Raw genomic sequence first — 23,909 nt, 5'->3', positions numbered from 1 at the left:
GACCCATAATAGTAAAATTCGCGCATTTTAAAGTAAAACAAGTCATCACTAACGCAAAGAAATTAAAAGAAACCATCTACAGCATCTCTGAAGACTATTCTCCCAACACTCGTATGGCCCGTAAGAACCTCATCCAATTTGCAAAGAGCCGGAAAGAAAAATTCACCCTCCGTCGCAAAAAGATGACCTTTGGAAATGCCACATATACTTTTGATCACGCGACACAGCAGATAGTACCACGTGCCCTGTAGCTGTCGGCTTGTCACCAACATAAAGAGATTTCCAACCCAATTTCATTTCTGTACACTAACATCAGAAGCCTCCTACCGAAACGCGATGTATTCGCTAGTATCATTGACACAACTGAATGCAACACAGTCATACTAACTGAAACCTGGCTAAATGAATCCATACGTCAAAACAAAATACAGGCCATATTTCCTAACTACGATGTTTTTCGCCGCGACCGCATAGGCAAACGAGGGGGCGGCGTCTTGATAGCCGCTCATCGCAACCTTCAATGCTACAGCTTAAAAGTAGAGTCACCTTTAGAAATATTATTCATCTGCTCTAGCGCCTCATTCCCTCCTACCGTAATCTGTGCTTGTTACCGTCCCCCCGATAGCGACGCTTCCTTCATCCCTATAATTCACAGCGCCCTTCACACGGTAACCACGAAGCTTCCACATGCTACCATTTTTGTACTGGGTGATTTTAACTTCCCCGCAATAGATTGGTCTAACCCGTCGGAGACGTCATCAAATTCCCCTGAGTGCGATTTCATCAACAAGTGTCAAACCTTCGCTTTAACCCAGCTGATATACTCTCCAACAAGGAAAACTGTTCAATCATCTAGCATACTTGATCTAATTCTAACGTCGCACCCAGAAACCCTATCTTCACTTTCTTATTTGCCAGGACTTAGTGATCATGCCACATTTTTCAGTCACCTGCCCAAACCAAAGTAAGTAACCAAAATAATCACACTTTACGATAAAGGTGATTGCACTAGCATTAGCCAAGAACTCGAAGCTTTCTGTAGTTGGTTTCTAATCCACGTTGAGCAAGGCACTCCTGAGACTAACTGGGCACTCTTTATAAATAAAATGCACAGCCTCATTAAAAGATACATTCCTACAATTGCCGTAACTGAGCGCCTTGCATCACCTTTGTTTAATAATTTACTAAAGCGCCTTAACAACAAGAAAAAAAAGGCTTTTTCGATCCGCTACACGTTCTAAGAACCCGAACACATGGAATAAATATTATGAAGCTGAAAAATCTTATACCACAGAAGTTCTTAAATCCAAGCATTCATTTTTTTTCATCTACACTGCCCAGTATGCTACGCACAAACCCCCGTCAATTCTGGAAGTATATCAATCCTAAATCGAGCGATACGATAACACTTTGCGACGATGATAATAGTCCAATCGCAGAGCAAGACATTGCAGAAATCTTAAATTTAACCTTTAGCTCTGTTTTCACTCGCGAACCAGATGGTGACCTTCCTGATTTCCCTTCCTTTGATTTCCCGTACATGCCTGATATTACATTTGACCCTAATGGTATTGTAAAACTTATAGACTATTTGAAACTAACGTAATCTGCAGGTATCGACGGCATTAACGCAAAAATACTCAAAAACACTAAGCATACTACTAGCGTCATACTGTCCCATATCTTTTGCCAGTCACTTTCATCAGGTGTCATACCACATGACTGGAAAGTGGGCAAAGTCATTCCAGTTCCAAAAAAGGGCTCATCGTCTTCTCGTCATAATTACCGACCGATATTCATCACTAGCATTCCTTCAAAGTTAATGAAGCATGTAATATACTCGCATATTATGAAATTCCTAGTTTCAGTTAATTTTTTTCAGCCTGCTCAACATGGTTTTCTAAGAGGTTTATCGTGCGACACTCAACTAGCATTGTTTGTTAACGACTTAAGCTCCAACCTCGACCTTAACATTCCAGTTGACGCTCTGTTCCTTGATTTTGAAAAGGCCTTCGACAAAGTTCTTTATAAGCGGCTCTTTCTAAAACTTTCACGCCTAAATCTTAATTGCTTTGTTTTGGAATGGATTCGGAACTTCCTTACTAACCGACAGCAGTTTGATTTAGCTAATAAGCGTACATCTTCTTATGCTTCTGTTCTGTCTGGGGTGCCACAAGGTACCGTCCTGGGCCCCCTTCTCTTCCTTATTTATATTAATGACTTACCAGCTAACTTGTGTTCTAACGTGCGCATGTTTGCAGACGACTGCGTTATTTACCGCCCAATAACCAACATTAGTGACATCCAACTCCTACAATCCGACATTGACTGTGTAATAACCTGGTGTAACAAATGGCTAATGTCTTTAAACGCGAAGAAAACATCTCTCCTATCCTTTCATCGACGTCTCTCCCAACCTACTTCAAGCTACTCAATCTCCAATTCCGAAATCACTGCTGTAATGGAGTATAAATACTTGGGTGTTCATTTAACCCGCGATCTCAATTGGTCACATCACGTAACGCAGATTATTAATGATGCTAATCGTGTTCTCGGTTATTTTCGCCGAACCATTCGCCTAGCTCCTCCATCAGTAAAGTTGTTAGCTTATTTAACATTCATTCGCCCCAAAATTGAATACGCATGCGCGGTTTGGGACCCCTATCAAAGTAACCTTTCTAACTTACTGGAAGCAACACAAAACCGCGCCGCAAGATTTATCCACTTGGCCTATTCCTATCATGTAAATGTCACTGAACTAAAACGTAATGCTCATCTTACAAAGTTGGCAGACCGCTGTACTATTGCAAGACTATGCCTTTTTCATATATTTTACTATCACCCCATGACCAAGTCTATTATCAGCCCTGCCCACCGCATCTCCAGCCGCACGAACCACCAGAAGGCCGTTTACCCTCCCCCTGCCCGGACTAGTGCTCACCTGTCATCATTTTTTGTCCGCACTGCAAATGACTGGAATGACCTGCCCAACACCGTCGTACTTCACTCCGACCCATCATCATTCAAAAAATCCATCGAATCAACTATGTGCCCTGAATTCCACTCCCTCATGTAATACCCCTTTAATGGGGCCTTTGAGGTTGTAATAAATAAATAAATACATTGTTGGACGCCTGAAGCGCTCCGTAAGGGAAGGTATAAAGGAGGGAGTGAAAGGAAGAAAGAGGTGCCGTAGTGGAAGGCTCCGGAATAATTTCGACCACCTGGGGATCTTTAACGTGCACTGACGTCACACAGCACACTGGCGCCTTAGCGTTTTTGCCTCCATAAAAACGCAGCCACCGTGGTCGGGTTCGCACCCGGGAACTCTGGATCAGTAGCCGAGCCACCGTGGTGGGTTTCCTCAAAATCCAACTTTCAATTTCCAGTTTTCTCTTTCTTTTTCTTGGCGCTGTGGCGCAAGCGAGGCGTGCGGATGCGACGCTGGGCAGAATCCTTCCTCAGTGATGAAGCCTCCGGTGATGAGCTCGGCTGAGGTGACATCAAAGGCCGGGTTCCAACACTCGATGCCTGCAAAAGCAACAAACACACCAGTGCTGTGTTTCGTCCTGGCGGAGCTTACGTTTTATGGTCATGTATAGCAAAGCATTTTTGTTACTGTTAGCCATTTTGCATAATAGTATACTGTCAAAAACAATAAAATAATATGCACACTACAACTGGCAAACAAATACAAAACGATGCTTCTAGAATCGGCACCAGTAATAGCATAGATCTGGGTGTATCGCAAATGATGCAATGGTGGCGTCGAAGCTGCCGCAGACAGTGTTTCGGAACTAGCAAATGCCTGACATAAGATGTCTAATCCTGTTACCAGTACACTATAAATAGAATAATCGCTCGTTAAAATTAAGTCACAATTGAATTTGATCTTATTTCAGAATTTAGACAATATATACAATTCTCTCTGGACAGGGCTAAAAGACGACACATGAGGTCACCTGACTAGGCCCAATTGCCGGCGCTTGGTCACTGCAAACACCTGCTGAGCATTGCCAATGGGCACAGGAAAAGGAACACTGGAGAGGTTTCTGCAATGCTTTTGGCAGCAATGTACTATTCTAGGGAAAAGTAACAAACCCCCCCCCCCCCCCCCCCTCCAAGTTCCGACCTGTGCCACTCCGTGTGTGGGCGCCACCTGACAATGCACTTCTGGTTTTGAGAAGAGCCCACTGTGCTGGTCTCGACACCAGAAGTGCTTTGTCAGGTGGCGCCCACACACACAGTGCCACAGGTCAGAACCTGGAGAGAGAAAGGGGGGGGGGGGGGGGGGTCTGTTACTTTTGCCCATGACACTATACTCTACCTGCCACTAGGCTTTAGTTAGTTGGGTTGGCTTCTCCACATGATGGTGATGTGGTGTGGAAAATCAGTACAAGAGACCGAAGGTCACCCCTCAAGCATACCCCAAGTTCACCTTGTCAAACGGTTTCACAGCGCAAGCACTGCCAGCATGCAGGTGCAAGGCTGCGCAGCTGACCTGTCTTTGCATGCGGAAAGTGATCGAAGAGCGCCATTAGGAGAAGCGCCACTTGCAGAGGCACGGCACGCAGTTCGATATATTGTGCGACTTCAGTCTACATTCACACTGGGTTTTCAAGGGGATAATATGTGTGTGCGATATACAATTAAACCAAGATTCAACGAAGTCGGTAACAACGCACTCGTCTCAAGTTTTGGTTTTTCTGTCATCATCCTCTTGTAAGTGCCCCAAGCACACCGCAGATATGACGTCACATTCCACCGCTGTCGGCGCTGCAACCTCGCAGCCGTCGACGGTGGCCTCACGACGGGCCATGTAATTGGCCCCCCTCCCTCCCTCGCATTTCCCTTACTCTTCTATCTTTCTTCAGGTCGTCGAGAACGAGGAGAGTGTCCTCCAATCATCAACCAATGAAATGAAATCAGGCCAACCCTGCTCCTTATTTTCTGCCATAAGCATGAGCGTGTTTTTTTGCACATACACGCACCGTGTGAGTTGGAAGCGAGGTTGTCAGGTGTGAAGCTTACGACAGGCTTCACAGCTGACGGGTGTGCCAACAGCATTGACCTCCGAGTCCTTTTACCAAGTTTTGAGCATCCATAAACGAAACGTGATAAATGTGGGGCACTGACTTCGAGCACAAGCAGCGCGTCACATTCGGCGCCGATTCGCCGATTCGCTGATACGAGATGGCGAGAGCCACGGGCTCGCCTGGGGGACTGCCAAGGCTTCGCAGACGCTCATGGCAGCCCCACCCATACTGCCCCAGATGTCGCGGCCGCCAGCGTGTTCACCACTGTGATTATCGTCGTATTTACGTCTGCCATGCGCTCTGTATGTGAGAACAGTGCGGCGCCCATATCATGGACGCGCTCCGATACAAATTTCGGCACGCGCTCCACTCAACCACTCATTCCCGCGATACAAGTTTTCCGGAGGTTTGACTCCAGTCAGCGATGAAATTTCATTGCATTGAAAGTGCGCCAAAATCTACTTCGTTATGTTAAGGCTAAAAATACATGGTGTTTTCTATGGACGCAAAGTTATGAAAACCGGAATACTTCGTTACATCGAGGATTTCGTTATATTGGAGTTCGTTACATCAAGGTTTAACTGTACATGAGCTCGACTGTACTTCTGGCACACAAAAAAAAGGTTGAACAGCAAAATAGGCATTTCCAAAATAGGATTTTCATAATGCACAGGGCCATTACATGAAATAAGGAGTGCACTGAAGTTTGTCACACTCACAGAAGCTATGTCGACCTTTCGCCAAGATGGCCACCAGAAATTTGGGGAGTCAACCTACACACGGAGCCTATAGCTAATTGTGGGACCTTCGACTGCTGGTGCGCTGTGGCTGTTGCTTTTAACCGGTGCCTCCACAGACGCCTGCGAGGCATATCTACGCGCCACACGCCTGGCGTCATAACGCGTCAGGCGTCGCAGGATCAGGGGCATTCATCTCCATGTGCCTCGTGCTCGCGCGAATTTCACGAGAAGGGCGGCTGGAACAGCTGCAGTCTGCTCGGACTCGTCCCATGAAATTCAATGGAGTCGCGCGTCCTCCGACTCGTGTACACCACCATGCCGGTTACGACACATGCACGGCACGGGTAGTGCGGGCACCGACACCTAGCAGGCACAGTTCTGGGTGCCTGCTGCTCGCACCTTCTCCTGCGTGCATGCGCAGATCTGCTCTGGCATATGCGCAGGCGCACGGCACGTGTGCCTGTGCCCATAGAGTCGTCGGGGTTTAGCTGTGTGCGCTGAATGATGCCATCCTACAGCAGGTACACTGAACCGAAGACATGAAGCAAGCATTCCAGAAACGTTATTCACTTGATAACGAATACATTACTATTCGACCGAACATGCGCATAAGCTTAATAAATAACCCAACACAAGAGGCATTATTAACATGCCCCCTGTGCATGCAGGCACTATCAAAGTTCTCAACACTCTTTCACATGCAGCAACATTCCCTTTTGTTTTGTGCACAGGTACATCCAGTACTGATCAGACAGGAACCGAGGCAGTGCAGTGCCCACATTTCGATAAATGCCACCTGTGCACTTATTAGAGATGCCCACCAATCAACAGATTGAGCAAAAAACCCTGTATGAGTGTGTCAGCTGCCCTCTTTTGAGCTGTAGGTTGAAGAACCAGTGGTCAGTTGCATCATCCTTGTATTTTCTGAAATAACTTTTCATGGTTAACCGATTTTTGATTCCACATTCGAAGCCATTTTTCATCATAATCATGTTCAATTCATATTCAAAAATTTCAATATTCGTACAGTCCTACCTATTGACCTATTGGTTTGGTTTACGGGGTTTAGTGTCCCAAACAACTCGGCTATGAGGGACGCCGTAGTGGAGGGCTTGAGATAATTTTGACGACCTGCGGTATTTTAACTGACATCGCACAGTACACCGCCCTCTAGCATTTTGCCTCCATCGAAATGCGACTGCCGCGGCCGGGATCGAACCCACGTCTTTTGGGTCAACAGCCGTGCACAACAACCACTGAGCCACCGCGGCGGGTGTTACGTTTCGGCTACGACGCGCGGTATAGCTGGCGCGGATGCAACGGACGCCGGGGCTTCGTTCAAAGCGGCGGTCATTTGGACCCGTTCAGTGCTGCCGTAACGCCTCCCGCCAAGCGCGTCCAGGCAGGTTTCAATGCCACGTGTCGTCGTGTGTGCATGTGTGTGTGTGTGCAGGTTAGTGCCCACGCTTGTCTAAGCGCGGCAGCCGGGGAGAGGAGCTCCCCAACTGGGAGGCGAGGAGGTCTGACCGGCGCCGGCCCGGCGGACGCGCACGTCACGTCTGAACATGTTCAAGCGTCGACGTATCGGACGCCTCTTCCCAAGCCGTTCCTTCTTGCCCTCGACTCCGTGGGTATAAAGGGAGCTGCCCCGGACGCCAACGGGGGACTTCGATTTCTTCCTGCGAGTAACGTGGTCGCTTTGACCGGCTGCTCTTTTGCGATGCCAGAATAAACAAGTTGTTCTGTTGCCAGTCGACTCATCCTTTGCCGGGACCTTCGGATGTTTCCAGCTTTGCCCCAGGCCGCCAGGCCAACGCTACCCTTGGGGCTTGCAATCCTTTTGCAACAACTGGTTGCCAGCGGTGGGATCCCGACAACGGAGGCCAGCAGCGAAGATATGCGGTCAACTGTATGCTGAGCAGCACAACGACCATCCGGGAGCAGTGCAACGAGCCCTGTGTGATGACTGGTTGCCTGCAGCGGAACGACTGCGCTGAATTCTTGGCTGCGAGGTTTGGTGAGTGCGGGACTTTCTTCTTCTGTGTTTTGCCAGGCTTTTGTTAGTGTCAGAAACAGAGCTGGTAATTGTGGTTGTCGTTGCTGCCGGGTTAGTTTGCGGCAAGACAATAGTAGGCAGTAGAGAAAGCAGCATTCGGAGCAGCCATGGATTTGAAGTCGTTGCGCAAACCGAAATTGCTGGAGCTTGCAAGAGAGTTGGGTCTGGATGTCTCAGACAAACTCAGAAAACCAGAACTGCTAAGGGCTATTCTTGAGTTGGAGGCTGAGGATGACGAGCTGTCGGAATGCCTTGAGACCATTGAGGAGAGGGAGCAAAAAGAGAAAGACGAGCGCGAACGTAAAGAACAAAAAGAGAAAGACGAGCGCGAACGTAAAGAACAAAAAGAAAAAGAGAAAGACGAGCGCGAACGTAAAGAGCAAAAAGAGGAGCGCGAACGTAAAGAGCAAAAAGAGAAAGAAGAGCGCGACCACGCTTTAGAAATGAAGCGTCTCGAGGTAGAGATGGAACGCGCTCGTAATGGAAGTCAGGCACACGGTGCAGGAGAACGGGTATCGTTCAAAATGACTGACCTGATGCGGCCGTTTAAGCTTGGAGAGGACATTGGTTTGTTCCTGGTTAACTTTGAGCGAACGTGCGAGAAGCAGGGGTTCTCTCGGGAAACGTGGCCACAGCGCTTGCTCACTTTGTTACCCGGCGAGGCGGCCGACGTAGTCGCTCGCTTGAAGAGAGAGGAGGCAGAGGATTTCGACCAAGTGAAATCGAGTCTGCTAAAAAAGTACAGGCTGTCAGCGGAGGCGTTCCGTCGGAAGTTTCGGGAAAATGAAAAAGGCAGAAGCGAGTCATATACAGAGTTTGCCTACAGGCTTATGTCAAACATGCAGGAGTGGCTCAAAGAAGAGAAAGCGTTTGGTGACCACGAGAAAATTCTGCAATGTTTCGGGCTGGAACAGTTTTATAGTCGGTTACCTGAGAACGTGCGGTACTGGGTCTTGGATAGGCCAGACGTTAGTACAGTGGCTAAAGCCGCCGAGCTAGCCGAGGAGTTTGTGACGCGTCGGGCTCGCGGAGCTAAGGACGGTCAAAAGGGTGAATTTGGCTCCAAGTCTGAGAGGCCGAAGTTCACACCCATGAGAGCAAGGGGGGACACGCGTAGTGCGGATGCGAGTGAAAGCAGTCCGACCGAACGTAAGGAGACGGCGGCAGCCGAAGCCGAACGCAGAAAGCGGTTCGAGGCGAGGCAAGCGCGCGTGTGTTATACGTGCCAGAAGCCGGGTCACTTTTCGGCGCAGTGTCCAGAAACAAAAACAAAAGTCGTGTTTTTGTCATTATGCAGCACTGACGAGAACATGAAGCTTCTCGAGCCTTACATGCGAGACTTCCTCGTGAACGGGAAAGAGTGCCGAGTGCTTCGTGATTCCGCAGCTACAATGGATGTAGTTCACCCCTCTTACGTAGAACCCGATATGTTCACGGGCGAGTGCGCATGGATCAAGCAAGCCGTGGAAGCTCACAGCGTGTGCCTGCCCGTAGCAAAAGTGCTTATTGAAGGACCTTTCGGAGCAATTGAGACGGAGGCCGCAGTGTCATCTATGCTGCCCCCCCAGTACCCGTACCTATTTTCGAACAGGTCCGATCACCTCCTGCGCGAGAAGGGGCTTTTGTTTGGTGAGGCTAGCGTTCAGGCCTTAACCAGATCGAGAGTTCGGGAGCACGCTGCAAAGGCGGTAGTTGCGGGGCCGACGTTGTCGAACAATGAGAAAGGGTCGGAGGCGCAGCAAGCTGATACTCAGAGCACGTCCGAACTGAATAAAATTGAGCCTGTAGCGTTGAAGGCACCAGGTACTGGAGAGGAAATGCCCGACACGGGAAAGTTAGAAGAGCTATCTGCAGATTTGCTCATCGCGCCTACGTCCGATGGACTTAATAGCTTCAAGGTGAAAAACGTAGCGCAAAGAAAAGCGCCGTGTGTTGTCCGTCTTTTTGTGTCCTCGTTTCTTTGCGCTACGTTTTTCACCTTGAAGTTATGAGCCAACAAGCCCAAGCATATACCCTTCTGGACTTAATAGGTTGCTAAAAGTCAGCCGGTCGGCTTTGATAGCCGAGCAAAAAAAAGATGGCAGCCTAGAAAACATGCGCTGCAATGTCAAGGAAGGTATCGCCAAGAAAAATGCTCGTTTTGTGGAAAGAGGTGGGGTCCTGTACCGGAAGTATCTAGACCGCCGAGGAGTGGAGTTCGATCAGCTGATCGTGCCTCAGTGTTACCGTCAGGATCTGTTGCGCTTGTCGCATGGCGGTTCGTGGTCCGGACACCTAGGAGTTAAGAAGACTAAGGACCGTCTCTTGCAAGAGTACTATTGGCCAGGGTGTTTTCGTGACGCAGAACACTTTGTGAGGACATGTGACACCTGTCAGCGGGTTGGCAAACCAGGGGACAAATCGAGGGCGCCGTTGAAGTTGGTACCTATCATTACGGAGCCTTTTAGACGGCTCGTTATTGATACAGTGGGACCTCTGCCGGTAACAGCCACAGGGTACAGACACATTTTGACTGTGATCTGCCCAGCGACAAAGTTCCCTGAAGCAGTGCCGCTTAAAGACCTCAGCTCAGTTGAGATAGTCAATGCACTACTGTCCATATTTGCGCGAGTTGGTTTTCCTGCGGAAATCCAGTCAGATCAGGGCACAGTGTTTACTAGCGCTTTGACGACAGCCTTTCTCGAAAGGTGTGGGGTAAAGCTGTTACACAGCTCAGTGTACCACCCACAGTCGAATTCCGTTGAGAAGCTCCACTCCGTCATGAAGCGCGTGTTGAGAGCATTGTGTTTTGAGCAACAAAGTGATTGGGAGCTGTGTCTGCCTGGGGTGATGTTTGCATTAAGGACCGCGCCGCATGCGGCTACGGGGTTTTCGCCAGCTGAGCTGGTGTATGGTCGCTCGCTGCGGTCTCCGCTTCGCATGCTTCGAGACTCGTGGGAAGGCAGGGGCGACGACCCAGTCGTGGTCGAGTACGTGCTTAGTCTCCTCGAACGCTTAAGAAGGGCACAGGAGTTGTCAGGTGAAGCAATGGCAAAGGCCCAGCAGAGGGCCAAGGTTTATTATGATCGGACAGCCAGGGCCCGTCGTTTTGAGGTGGGCGATGAGGTAATGGTATTGCGCACATCGCTAAAAAACAAACTCGACGTGCAGTGGGAGGGCCCAGCACGGATTGTTCAAAAACTGTCGGATGTTAACTACGTGGTGAGTCTGCCAGGAAAGCGGAAAGCACAGCAAGTTTATTACTGTAATCTGCTCAAACCCTATAGACAACGGGAAGCAGTGGTGTGTATGATGGTAAACGTTCCCGAAGAGCTTCCGGTCGAGCTTCCGGGACTAGGCTCAGTTACGAACAGGGAAGACACCGATCAGGTCATTAGTGACTTAATCCTTAAAGCACCGCTGTCGGCTGAGCAGAAAACCGAACTACACCAACTCTTACAAGAGTTTCAAGGTCAGTTCTCTGAGAGGCCTGGTAGGACTTCTGTCCTTACTCATGATATAGAACTTACCTCCCCAGAGCCAGTACGATCCAAGGCGTACCGGGTGTCACCCCGCCAGCGCGATATTATGGAGGCCGAGGTAAAGAAAATGCTACAGCTCGGTGTTATTGAGGCGGGTGAGAGTGATTATACCTCCCCTTTGATTTTAGTTGAGGTACCGGGCAAGGAACCTCGTCCTTGCGTCGACTACCGCAGGCTTAATTCCATCACTAAGGATCAAATTTATCCGATCCCTAACATCGAGGAGCGCCTTGAGAAAGTTAGTAGCGCTCAGTTTATTTCCACCCTAGATCTTGTCAGGGGTTATTGGCAGGTTCCACTTACAGAAGAGGCTAGTAGGTATGCGGCGTTCATTTCACCAATGGGAACATTCCGTCCTAAAGTTTTGAGTTTTGGTTTGAAGAACGCGCCATACTGCTTTTCAAGCCTCATGGACAAAGTGTTGCGGGGACAGGAAGAATTCGCTTTACCGTATTTAGACGACGTAGCGATATTCTCCGCATCCTGGTCTGAGCATATGGCACACTTGCGGGCAGTGCTAACCCGCCTGCGCGAAGCGGGCTTGACAGTCAAGGCTCCCAAGTGCCAATTAGCACAGGCCGAGGTTGTCTACCTCGGTCACGTGATTGGACAGGGTCGTCGCCGCCCCTCTGAAATAAAGGTGGCCGCTGTGCGAGACTTCCCGCAACCGCGCACGAAGACCGATATTCGGTCGTTCTTAGGTGTCGCCGGCTACTATCAGAGGTACATCCCCAGGTACTCCGATATCGCGGCTCCCCTGACGGATGCTCTAAGAAAAACAGAGCCCCAAACAGTCGTCTGGAGCGAGACAAAGGAAAGAGCTGTGATGACCCCCATAATGCGCAGGTCCACACGGGACGGAGAGGCAAAGAGACACCGTATGGCTCAGTTTAAACAAACAGATATATTCAATAATTACACATGATTAAGATTATACATCAGAGGCTGGGGCGTCCGAGCTTACGTGCCGACGACTTCATGGGGGCGATGGAGTGGCTCCGGAGTTGGGCTCGAGCGGTTGCTGGCAGAAGCTGCACGCCGTCGGGCTTCGGCGCTGAAGGCCCTCTGGGCGAACGATGTCGTCCTGAGCGTGTATGCAGTAGAATTTCAATAGTCGTCCGTTTCTTCGAGGATGGTTCACAAACCCTTCCTCTAGTGTCGTTCGGCTTGGAAGATGAACAGGAGGCGAGCTTGTAGATGATGACAGCAGAGCATAATTTTACAACATACATATACAGAGAGTTAAACTGGAAAAAGCAGAACTGAATTTACAAAAGAACAAACTTTGCACTACTTTACTCATCGACCGGGCAGGTTAGTGCCTAAGTAGCATCACATTACATGCTAAGCATGGAGCCCCAGCTCAGACTGGACTGCATCCGTTTACATGCGCTTTTAAGCACTTGATTAACAAAGGACTAAGGGCGGTCATTTTCAGTGGCCCGCCCAAAGCATCAATTCTCCAATCAAAAATAACATGCGAGATGGGGACAACCCCTTGGGTTGGGCTTAGCCTCGAACCCAGAGTCTTGTTAACAACACAAACTAAATAAACAAAAACGCCACAACTCTCTCTCAAGTGAGAGTATCCACAGGCTCTCCCTTCGGAGCTAATCCTTGCCCCATGCATGCATACCGCCACCCACCATCGGTCCGCGTCGCCCGTCAGCAACAGAGGAGGGGGCGAAAGGGCCCACGATGCTGCCGGGCTACCGACGGCGGGACACAGCTAATAAGCATGAAGGGGTTCGTTTGTCGCTCCGGGAAACCAGATTAAGGGTCGCCCCTGTCTTCCCACATTCTTGGCGAGTCTTGCTCGTTCGCCATGACAGGTGTCCGTCACGGCCCTCCTGGGAATGCGCTTTTGTTCACGAGGCACGGCGGGAAGCTGTGGGTGCCTTCCCGGCGATAGCCCACGACAAAGGGGGGGGGGGGGGGGGAGGGGGTCCGTGCGTCAAGCGACAATTTTCGTTCCCCGTATGTACTCGGGGGCTCTCGGTTTCCGCGTGTGCCGGCGTCCTGCTTTCTGCAAAGGTATGCAGCTGGAAAAGAGGGGCGGCCTTAAGCCCCAACTCGATGCACACACAAGGAATGTACCTCGTAGCACACAAGGAATGTCACAGAGCTTTTAGCGCCCTAAAGAGCGCCCTAACAAGCCAGCCTGTGCTACGATCGCCAGACTACACAAAAGGGTTCGTTGTTCAGTGCGATGCTAGTGAGCGAGGCATGGGCGTTGTACTGTGCCAAAGGGACAATGGAGAAGTGGAACACCCCGTCCTGTATGTTAGTCGTAAGCTGACCTGTCGTGAGCAGGCGTACAGCGCCACCGAGAAAGAGTGTGCGTGTCTCGTGTGGGCCGTTCAGAAATTGTCATGCTACCTAGCCGGCTCGAGGTTTATCATTGAGACGGATCACTGCCCTCTCCAATGGCTGCAGACCATCTCTCCCAAAAATGGCCGCCTCCTGCGCTGGAGCCTCGCTTTGCAACAATATTCCTTTGAGGTGCGTTACAAAAAGGGGAGTCTCAACGGTAACGCCGATGGCTTAAGTCGAAGCCCCTAACGTAGGAATCCGCCTCAAAGTTGTTTGTTAGTGATGTTTTCTTCCTGAGGCAGGATTTTTAACATATTGCTTTTGTTTAGTGTTTCAAAGTGATTATGTGCTTTCTAGTGCAATTTTCCAATTTGTGGACGCGTTCTGAGTGCTGCTTGACTACTGTAAGGAACTAGACAGTAGTATAAAAGGGGAAAGAGCCTGGCAGAGCTTAGTGAGGGTTGTCTCGTGCTTGCTGACTGAGCGGTTGCGTTTCGGCGTAGTTCTTACGCTTGCTGGGAACGAGCACAAAAATGGCAACTCTCCCGAAGTCACTTTGCAGTGTCCTGTGTGATCCTGAACATGTGAACGAGGCCTTCTCTGTGCGCTGCGCTCAAGCAACGTCGAGGGACGATCGGTTTCAATTACGAGCATCATCGAGCGACATCCCTCCGGACAGCGGATGCAGTCCCCTGACCATCGGGATCTCCTTCTCCCGGCGGGGCGGTCTGTTACGTTTCGGCTACGACGCGCGGTATAGCCGGTGCGGATGCAACGGACGCCGGGGCTTCGTTCAAAGCGGCGGTCATTTGGACCCGTTCAGTGCTGCCGTAACGCCTCCCGCCAAGCGCGTCCAGGCAGGTTTCAATGCCACGTGTCGTCGTGTGTGCATGTGTGTGTGTGTGCAGGTTAGTGCCCACGCTTGTCTAAGCGCGGCAGCCGGGGAGAGGAGCTCCCCAACTGGGAGGCGAGGAGGTCTGACCGGCGCCGGCCCGGCGGACGCGCACGTCACGTCTGAACATGTTCAAGCGTCGACGTATCGGACGCCTCTTCCCAAGCCGTTCCTTCTTGCCCTCGACTCCGTGGGTATAAAGGGAGCTGCCCCGGACGCCAACGGGGGACTTCGATTTCTTCCTGCGAGTAACGTGGTCGCTCTGACCGGCTGCTCTTTTGCGATGCCAGAATAAACAAGTTGTTCTGTTGCCAGTCGACTCATCCTTTGCCGGGACCTTCGGATGTTTCCAGCTTTGCCCCAGGCCGCCAGGCCAACGCTACCCTTGGGGCTTGCAACCCTTTTGCAACACGGGCTATAGGTAACAAGTTTGAACCAAGTGGCGGGAAAATTTGTAAATGCGATTTTCTCAACAATCAATGTGCCTTTTACTGCCAGACAAATGTCAACAAACCCAGAAAGAGCCACAACATCAATTTTCAACAAGAACACATGCTAGAGAGAGTTGCCCTCAGTGTCTGTCCCTTTAAGTGCTGACAGAACAGCTTAGAGATGCGTAAGTCAGCGCTCTGTCTGTCTTGCTTTCATTTCCATGTCTTTGTACTGTTCTGATAACTCGCCCAAACGTCCACTTTGCCCTTTATGTAGTGGTGGAGGTATGATGCAATGAATGCACCACCGACCTTTGGGAGCCAGCTCGATGCCTTGTATGGCGGTCATCTCCCTTGCGGGCCTCTCCTCAATGGGGATATCCTTGCCGGTGAGCAGTCTGGCGTCCACGGTGGTGGTGGGTGATGCCACATAGAACGGTATACCATGATGCTTGGCGCAGATGGCCAGCTAGTAGGTGCCTTTAAAGAGGGGGAGCAGTGTCACCTAGCACAGCCAGCTTGCAGAATGAGTGTGCGAAAGGCACAGGTGACAATACAAGTGGCACCCATAAATACATACTCGCTTTAGCAGTTAAAGAGGCTTCTGAAGCAGCCCAACCCTACAGGATGTATCGTCCATGCAGGTACTGGACTTGGTACTCCGATCCCATCTCTCCGCCTGACTTTCAGCCAGCGCCCAAATATCTTTTCCTTCCTTTCGAATCGCACAAAGAAACGAGCAAAACAAAAAACCCACCTAAACAACCCAAGCATTGAATAAGCCCGTGTGTCACTCCAATGTATGCAGTCAAGCTGTCAAGAGCCTGTTTTCCCAATTGAAGTGGGCACATAAGGAGCAATTTACGCACATCTGCCCTGATTTCTCAATGTTAAAGGCTTTCAAATCTCTACAGCTACGTTATCTTTGCCCTGAAGAATTCGGGAACGACACTGGAGTGCCCATTAGTAATTATTTCAATTTATTTATTTATTTATTTATTTATTTATTTATTTATTTATTTATTTATTTATTTATTTATTTATTTATTTATTTATTTATTTATTTCTGATACCCTCATGGCCCACAGGGCATTATTGAGGGGAGTGGTACATAGATATAAAATGAAACTCTTACAAAAAGGGGGTTAACGCATACATAGGCATGCCCACAAAAAAAAAGAAGCTAGCTGCAAGAAAATACATGATTCAAAAAGCGAAACAATACAATATTTAGGAATACCAACACCAAAACGAATAAATTCCCAAAAACAGTCAAAAAACATTTCATGTAAACACAAAGATATGAACTAGAACATCACCCTTCGTAGAAACTTTGAACGGGTACGATGGCAGAAGGCTATTAACAGAACAAAGTGCATGCGAGAAAAAAAAAGGAACAGGGCTAAATACACAATATACAAAACGAAGTGAACCAACTGAGGCTATGGTAAACCATAATGTAATGACAACAGTGCCCTAAACTCATCAACGTCCTTTGCAGCTACAATATGTGGTGGTAGGTGGTTCCACTCCGACGATGTTTTTGGAATAAAGGAATTTATGCAGGATGTTGTCCGGCAACGAGGAACGCCAACTTTCCGTGAGTGATCGATGCGAGATGAAACATATGTTGGTGTTGTGATCAATGCTTCTTTCAGAGTAGAGTTCATGCTGTAAATTTTAAAAAACAGACACAGACGGGACACTTTTCTGCGCAGAGCAAGAGGGGTTAACGATAAACTATTTTTTATTTCTGTGACACTGGAAGCACGATCATAGTTGCGCACAATAAAACGCGCTGCTCTATTCTGCACAGCTTCTAGAGCGTCGATGAGTGTGTTAGTGAAGGGGTCCCATACAGAGTTAGCGTATTCTAATTTTGAGCGCACAAGTGACTTATACAGAAGAAGCTTGACAGGGGTTGGTGCTAAGTAAAAATTGCGCTTAAGGTATCCAAGCATGCGGTTAGCGGAAGCTATGATAGAGCTGACGTGTGCTTTCCAAGTTATATCTGATGTTAGAATGACGCCGAGATATTTATAAGATTCCACGGGTGTTAGCAAGGAAGAAGAAAGAGTGTAGGCAACGGGACTTGAATTTTCGCGACGGGAAAAGCGCATTACTTTGCATTTAGTCGTATTAAGAGTCATTTGCCATTGTGAACACCAGTTAGAGATAGTGGTTAGGTCAGCCTGAAGTAATTCAACGTCATTCGTATTTTTTATTTCGCGGTAAACGACACAATCGTCCGCAAAGAGTCCTACTGAAGATGTTACATTGTTAGGCAGGTCATTAATATATACAAGGAACAGCAAAAGACCTATGACAGAACCTTGTGGGACGCCGGAGGTGACAGGAATGGATGACGAGTTAAAGCCATTAGCGTGTACATACTGCAATCGGTTAGACAAAAAGCACTCAATCCACCTTAGTACATTATGATCAATATTAAGTTTACTTAGTTTGTAAAGAAGTAAGTTGTGCGACACTGTGTCAAATGCTTTGCGAAAGTCTAAATAAATACAGTCAGCCTCATTGCCATGATCAAGTATGAAGTTAATATTGCTCGTAAGACTTATTAATTGTGTTTCGCAAGAGAAGTATTTTCTAAAACCATGTTGTGCACAGTTGAAGAACGAAGATGACTCAAGAAGGTTAGCTAGGTGAGACAGGATGACATGCTCCATTATCTTGCAAGGAATGCTGGTTAATGATATTGGTCGATAGTTGAGTGAAAGGTGTTTGTCGCCTGATTTGTGGAGTGGGACCACCTTACCCAATTTCCAGTCATCTGGGAGTTCACCGTCTTGTAGGGATTGCTGAAATAATTTTGACAGTATTATGGCAGAATATACTTTAGTGTTTTTCAGAATTTTACTGCTGATATTATCTGGACCGCAAAAAGAGGATAGTTTCATGTGATCTATGATAGTTATGATGCCTTCAAAATCAAAATGAATGGGATCCATTGGGAATGTGATGTGACCATTATAATCCGGTAGTGATGTGCTTGAGGAGAGATAAAATGCCTTAGCAAAAGTTTCATTAAGTACCTTAGCACTGTCGCTAATAGGGATGGGATTTGATTGCGCATCGAGAAGAGAAACTGATGGCTGGACTGAACCGTTGACAACGTTCCAGAACTTTTTTGGATCAGTTAGTAAAAGTGATGGCAGAGTGACGTTAAAATATCGCTCCTTGGCTATCTTTAACGCATTTTTGTACTCCTCAACCACACCTCTGAGTGCTGTCCAATGTTCAGGTTTTTCCGATGACTTTGCCTTGGAATATAACCGTCTTTTTTTGTTACCAAGGCGTTTTAATGACCGGGTGAACCATGGTGACCTGCCATTAGTAGTGATGATTCTTCGAGGAACATGCAATTCAGTTAGCTCATGTAGTTTGTTCTTAAATAAACACCAATTTTCATTAACAGAGCTTTGGTCAGACTTTATGAGAAAGTCATCCAAAAATTGCTTAAGGCCATCATTAATTGACGTAAAATTTGCTTTAGCATAGTCGTAAATGGTTTTAGTTTTATTTCGCGATTTGTTAGACGGTAAGCTTAATTCGATAAGGAGTAGGTAATGATCGCTTAAACCTGGTAAGTAGCTTACGTTGGAAACAAGGTCTGGGGAACTAGTTAGCAAAAGGTCTAATATGCTTGAGCTTGTAGATGTCACCCTTGTAGGTTGTGTGACTACCTGTGTAAATGAAAAGGTGGAGCAAAGTGCTGAAAAACTTGTTGATTCTGATGATCCATCGTTGCCTAAATGAGTGTCTGACCAGTTAATGGCAGGAAAGTTAAAGTCACCAAAAAGAAAAATAGGCCGATTAGGAAACCTTGTTTGAATTATGTTAAGAATGTCATGGAGGTAATTACAGAAGCCAACGGTAGTAGATGGTGGACGGTAACATGCACAAAAGAGGAGAGCTTTGTTGTTAATTTTGATCTGGACACAAATGAACTCAAGAGTGGTATCAAGGTTAACTTCAAAGCATTCTATATCCTCAGATACAGCGATTAAAGTGCCGCCGCCGCGGCCAGAAGGGCGGTCACAACGAAATATATGGTAACACTTTTGCGAGGAAAATATTTCGCTATTGCGCACGGATTCATTGAGCCAAGTCTCTGTTAGTACGATAATATCAGCCCCCATGGTATCGGCGGTGCAGGATAAGCTGTCACGATGACAAAAAACACTGCGTATATTAGTGAAAAGGATAGAAATGTTTCTAAGTGTTTGCGCAGGTCGATGCTCATCCTTATCTAGTTATCTTGGAGAAGAATGGCTTGAAGGGCTTGAGTTGGTTACAACACGTGTTGAATTGTTTTCCCGGACACTATCAGTTATAGGGCAGTACACGCAACACCTTTTCTTAAGAATAAGCTTGTTGTAGCGGAGGCTAAATGATTCTTCGGGCTCAGTTTGCTCTGCGAATTGAACAAGTTTCTTCCGCGCATGCCTGGTGGCCTGAGAAAAATCTTCGCTAATCGAGACGTCTGAATCTTTCAATTTGGTCTTTGCACCGAAAACTCTTTCTCTGATTTTGTGATGCGAAAATTTGATTAGTATTGGTCGCGTTTTCTCTGGTCCAGCCGTACCAATTCTATGGGCGCGCTCAATGTCCATTTCAGCTAAGGTTACAGACATTTCGCCTTCAATAATTTCCCGTACCTTTTTCTCAGATTCAGCCCATGATTCAGTCGACACATCGGGAACATTGAAAAACACCAGATTTTCCCTTCGAGACCTATCCTCTAAATCGTTTAAACGGATTTTAAGCTTCTCATTTTCGTCCAGTGCCCTTTCAGCATTTTCTTTCACCGTCGCCAAATCTTCACGAACTTCATCTAGAAGCTCCAGTTTATCTTCAACCGAATTAAGGCGTATTGAAAGGTCTGCAATCTGTCCGCTCAATTCTTTCTGATTGGCTGTGAGGTCTTGCAAGGAACTGAATATACGCTCTTGCCCTTCCTCAATTTTAGCAGAACGGTCCCTAAGGTCATGAAGCAATGCTAAAACCGCTTCGCTTCCGCTGTCCAGAGCGTCTTGAACCGACTGGGCATTCCTCGCGGCACCAGTTTTGTTCGGCCCAGGATTCAGCTCGACATCCCCACACAGCAGCAATTTCATTACGCAGAAACACTCATGCACATGATTCAAAAGCAGTTGTGGGCACGGGAACACAACAAGGAATGCATTACTGGAGCGCTTAGATGTGTAACTAACCTGGAACAGGCAGAAGCGGAACAAATTGGTCGGCTGCATTGTAGCGTTGTTCCCATGCCCACTAAACTGCTGCGGGCGTCGCCTGTTGCTTAAGTAGAGCGGGCTTGATGTCGATGAAGTTGCGGTCAGCAGTCCAGGAAGAGCCGCGGTAACTGGCGCCGGCGTGGTATCCAGAAGATGTGCACTAGCATATCATACTTCCAAATTTTCACTAGTTTTTGATGCCAATAAAATTATGTCCAGGCTGTGTTCCCTTCACTGGTCGCTTAATCCTTGGAATAATGAGATCTCTCCCATTAAACTTATTTTTTTACAGAAATTACTAATCCACAATTATTTTACGTATTTTATTGTGTTTACAGTGCACTGCTTTCATTTCTTTCATGTTACTATAACTTTTACATATACACTATGTTACCATTTTACATTCATTTCTTGTGATCTGCCATATTTCACGTTAATTCCGTTTTTTACTGTTTGTTGTTTCCGCATTAAGTTTACTGATGATCTGTTTACCCATTCCTGGAATAGCACCACATAGGGGCTGTAGTATGTGTAAATAAATAAAATAACTGCCTTTGGACACACTGTTTATGAGGTCATCACCATCAGCCTAACCAGGTACACTGCAGGACAAAGGCCTCTCTCATATCCCTCTAATTAACCCTGTGCGGTGCCAGCTGTGGCCACCGTATCCCTGCAAACTTTTCTATCTCATCAGCCCACCTGTTTATCTGACCCCCCTGCTGTGCTTGCCCGCTATCGGAATTCAGTCTGTTGTCCTAATGGTATCTTGACTATTCCCTTTCGAGTGCTCTAAAGCGCTCTGAAAAGAGACGTCGCACTCGGCTGGTCGATGCCAAGCGCCCTTCTGTGTTCGGCCGGTTCCTTCGAAGTGTTTGGCCTCCAGCATGGTGCGCTCTCATGCACCCGAAGAATTCCGAGCGACCAGATGCTCCGGATCACCCGGATACTTCCCAACTAATCCTAGCATAGTGTCAGCTAGCCGGAAATGCATGATGCCATGGTCACAAGTTGCGGGCAGTGAAGTGGCTTTGTGAGAGCATTTCGATGTTGTAGTACCGAAGTCCTGCATTAGCTTGAAGCCGACAGAGTTCATCAGTATGTGCCAGAATTTTCTAATGTTTCTACATTGTGCGTAGCAGCAGCGGTCAATGCGATGTCAATGACTGCGCCAGTGGTATTTGCAAGTACAGAAAAAGCTTAGCATGAGGTACCCTGTGCGGCGCATTTACACCTGCATTTTACGTGACAGCGTATACAGCTCGTTCGGTTGAAAAGCCGTCGGCGTCGTAGTAGTTGTATATGTCGGCACCACGCGTTGGAAATATTCGGGGGCTGCTTAAAAATCAGAGGGCATGAACACTCAATGAGTAAAAAAACCGTAACCTAGGCCAGGAAGCGAACAAGGGCCTTTGGTGTTTCGAGACGGAGACGCTTCTATTCACCATGACGGCTTGACATTTGAACACGAATAAAGGCGCATCTAGTGAATGCACGGGTTTCTTAGAACCGTATATTTGAGATCTGTACTGAGGCGTACATGAGTAATTAAGAGCATATAAATTACAGATGTCGGAATTAAGCGAGTACCATGCGTTTCTGATAAATTTCCTCCGTGCTTGGCGTGCAGTCGTAGCGCCATCGCGTGGCAACCACTGCAAACCCCTTCGGCATGCATGGCGCTGGCCCGGCAGCTGGCGCACATGTAGGCGACCTTTCTGCGTCAAGAGTAGTGTCGTTCATTTCTGACAGATACGATGGAACCGCAGCCATCTACGAGCGCTAGTGTGGAGCTGCGTCTGTGTTTTGGAAGGCCTCCTAGAGACTACGAGCGTTTCGTCCAACGGGCAGAAGTCACACTGAATGGGCAATAGTGTTCCGCGGACTTCTTGGCAGTGCTGCAACGCGCTGTTTCGTCAACACATCTTCACATCTCTATTTTGTGTTGTACAAATGTAGCGGAGGTCTTCATTTGTGTCATCATCATCATCAGTGTACACACTGCAAGAAATCTGTATGTGCATGGCGGAAGCAGTAGTATGTTTTTGTGGCTCATGGCAGCAGTGTCAGCTGGTGCAATTATTGGGTAATGATCGCGCTAACCACGCTCGAAAGTCATGTTGTGGTGCTGACCAGAGGAAGAAATATGGATGCGCTCTGACATAAAGGTATGATGTGCAGTCTTTTGGTTGGCACCAAGCGGAGACAAGCAAAAGTTTTTCAGGTTTAGTTTCCATAATGTGACCACTCTGAGAGCGTTTCACATATTGGCTTGACGATGCATCCTCTGACTCAGACTCAGCGTCTGATTTGTGTGCTCTGGGTCAGAGGATTAATATGACCAGTTGAAGACATCATAAAGAACGTTTTATTTTAAATTCTTTTTTAATAAGTCCAACCATAATAAAACACCATTAAAGGACCATCGGTTGTGCTCTGTTTGCATTACATACCCTGCTCATTTCTTGATTAAGAGAGACAAGTTCAGAGGGGCACAAATATGATCCAGTTGTTGGTGGCTCGCAAAACTGCCTTCTAGTACTATTTGTGCACCCGCGCAAATATCAAAATCTATTCAAAGTGTGCCACCTGTCTCAAGTCACTACTGGAAGGAAGAGAATGGTACGCACCAATCTTGTTGGCCGTGTCGCCATTGGCGGTGACCCGGTCAGCCCCGACCAAGACTTGCTGCACTCCTCCCGTGGCCAGCAGGGCAGCGACCATGCTGTCACAGATGAGTGTGGCTGGAATGCGGTCGTGGAGCAGCTCGTATGCCGTCAGCCGCGAGCCCTGGTTGTAGGGGCGTGTCTCGGTGCAGTAGGCGCGCTTCAGACGGCCACTTTCATGCAGACGCCGCACCATACCTGTGCACGTGCATATATGTCATTGTAATCTTGCGTGCCACTGTTTACGATACTTCAGAGGTAGTACACATGCAGCATATGTGCAATGTGAACTGTCTTCAATAGTATTAAATGAAGCACTCAAGAATTTGCGTTACGAACTGGCGCACCACGCAAAGCTAAGGATGTTTTAATATTGCATGGCATTTTGGCAGGGACATAGAGGTTGCACGGTATTCTCCAATATCATCCAGGCAAATATCATCACTATCATTATCATCAGCCTAGCTATGTCCACCAGAGAAAATGTAAAAAAATGGTTTTTGGGGATAGGAAATGGCTCAGTATCTGTCCCACATCTCGGTGGACACCCCAACTGCAGAGTAAGAGAAGGGATAAAGGTAGGAGTGAAAGAATAAAGGTAGAAATAGGTGCCGTAGTGGAGGTCTGCAGAATAACTTTTACCACCTGAGGATCTTTAATGTGCACTGACATTGCACAGCACACAGTGCCTTTTGCATTTCACCTCATCGAAATGGGTCGGGTTTAGGTTTGAACTCGGTTAATCCCCCTATTGATGTTCAGTTAGCCCTGCAGAAGCCACAGCCACCTCATATCAGTAACTGATCTGATCCGCCCACCTGATTCTCTGCTCTCTTATGCTGTGATTTTCTTTCCTTGGTGGTATCCACTCTTTTAACTTAAAGGGGCCATGACACCATTTTCCAGACTCAAGCTGTTCATTGTATGTTGTTCACTATACGTCTCGGCACAACTGGACAAAATATGAGCTCATTTGGTGCAGCAAATAATTTGTAA

General features: G+C 47.8%; 1 pseudogene; it reads right to left on the bottom strand.

The window, feature by feature from the left end:
- Positions 1 to 23,109, bottom strand: part of LOC144115020 (methylthioribose-1-phosphate isomerase-like) — a 28,810-nt pseudogene extending 5,701 nt beyond the window's left edge.
- Positions 23,110 to 23,909: the final 800 nt, after the last annotated feature.

Source organism: Amblyomma americanum, chromosome 1, assembly GCF_052857255.1.
Source record: "Amblyomma americanum isolate KBUSLIRL-KWMA chromosome 1, ASM5285725v1, whole genome shotgun sequence".
Taxonomy (NCBI): Eukaryota; Metazoa; Arthropoda; class Arachnida; order Ixodida; family Ixodidae; genus Amblyomma; species Amblyomma americanum.
This window is presented reverse-complemented; position numbering and strand designations above follow the sequence as displayed.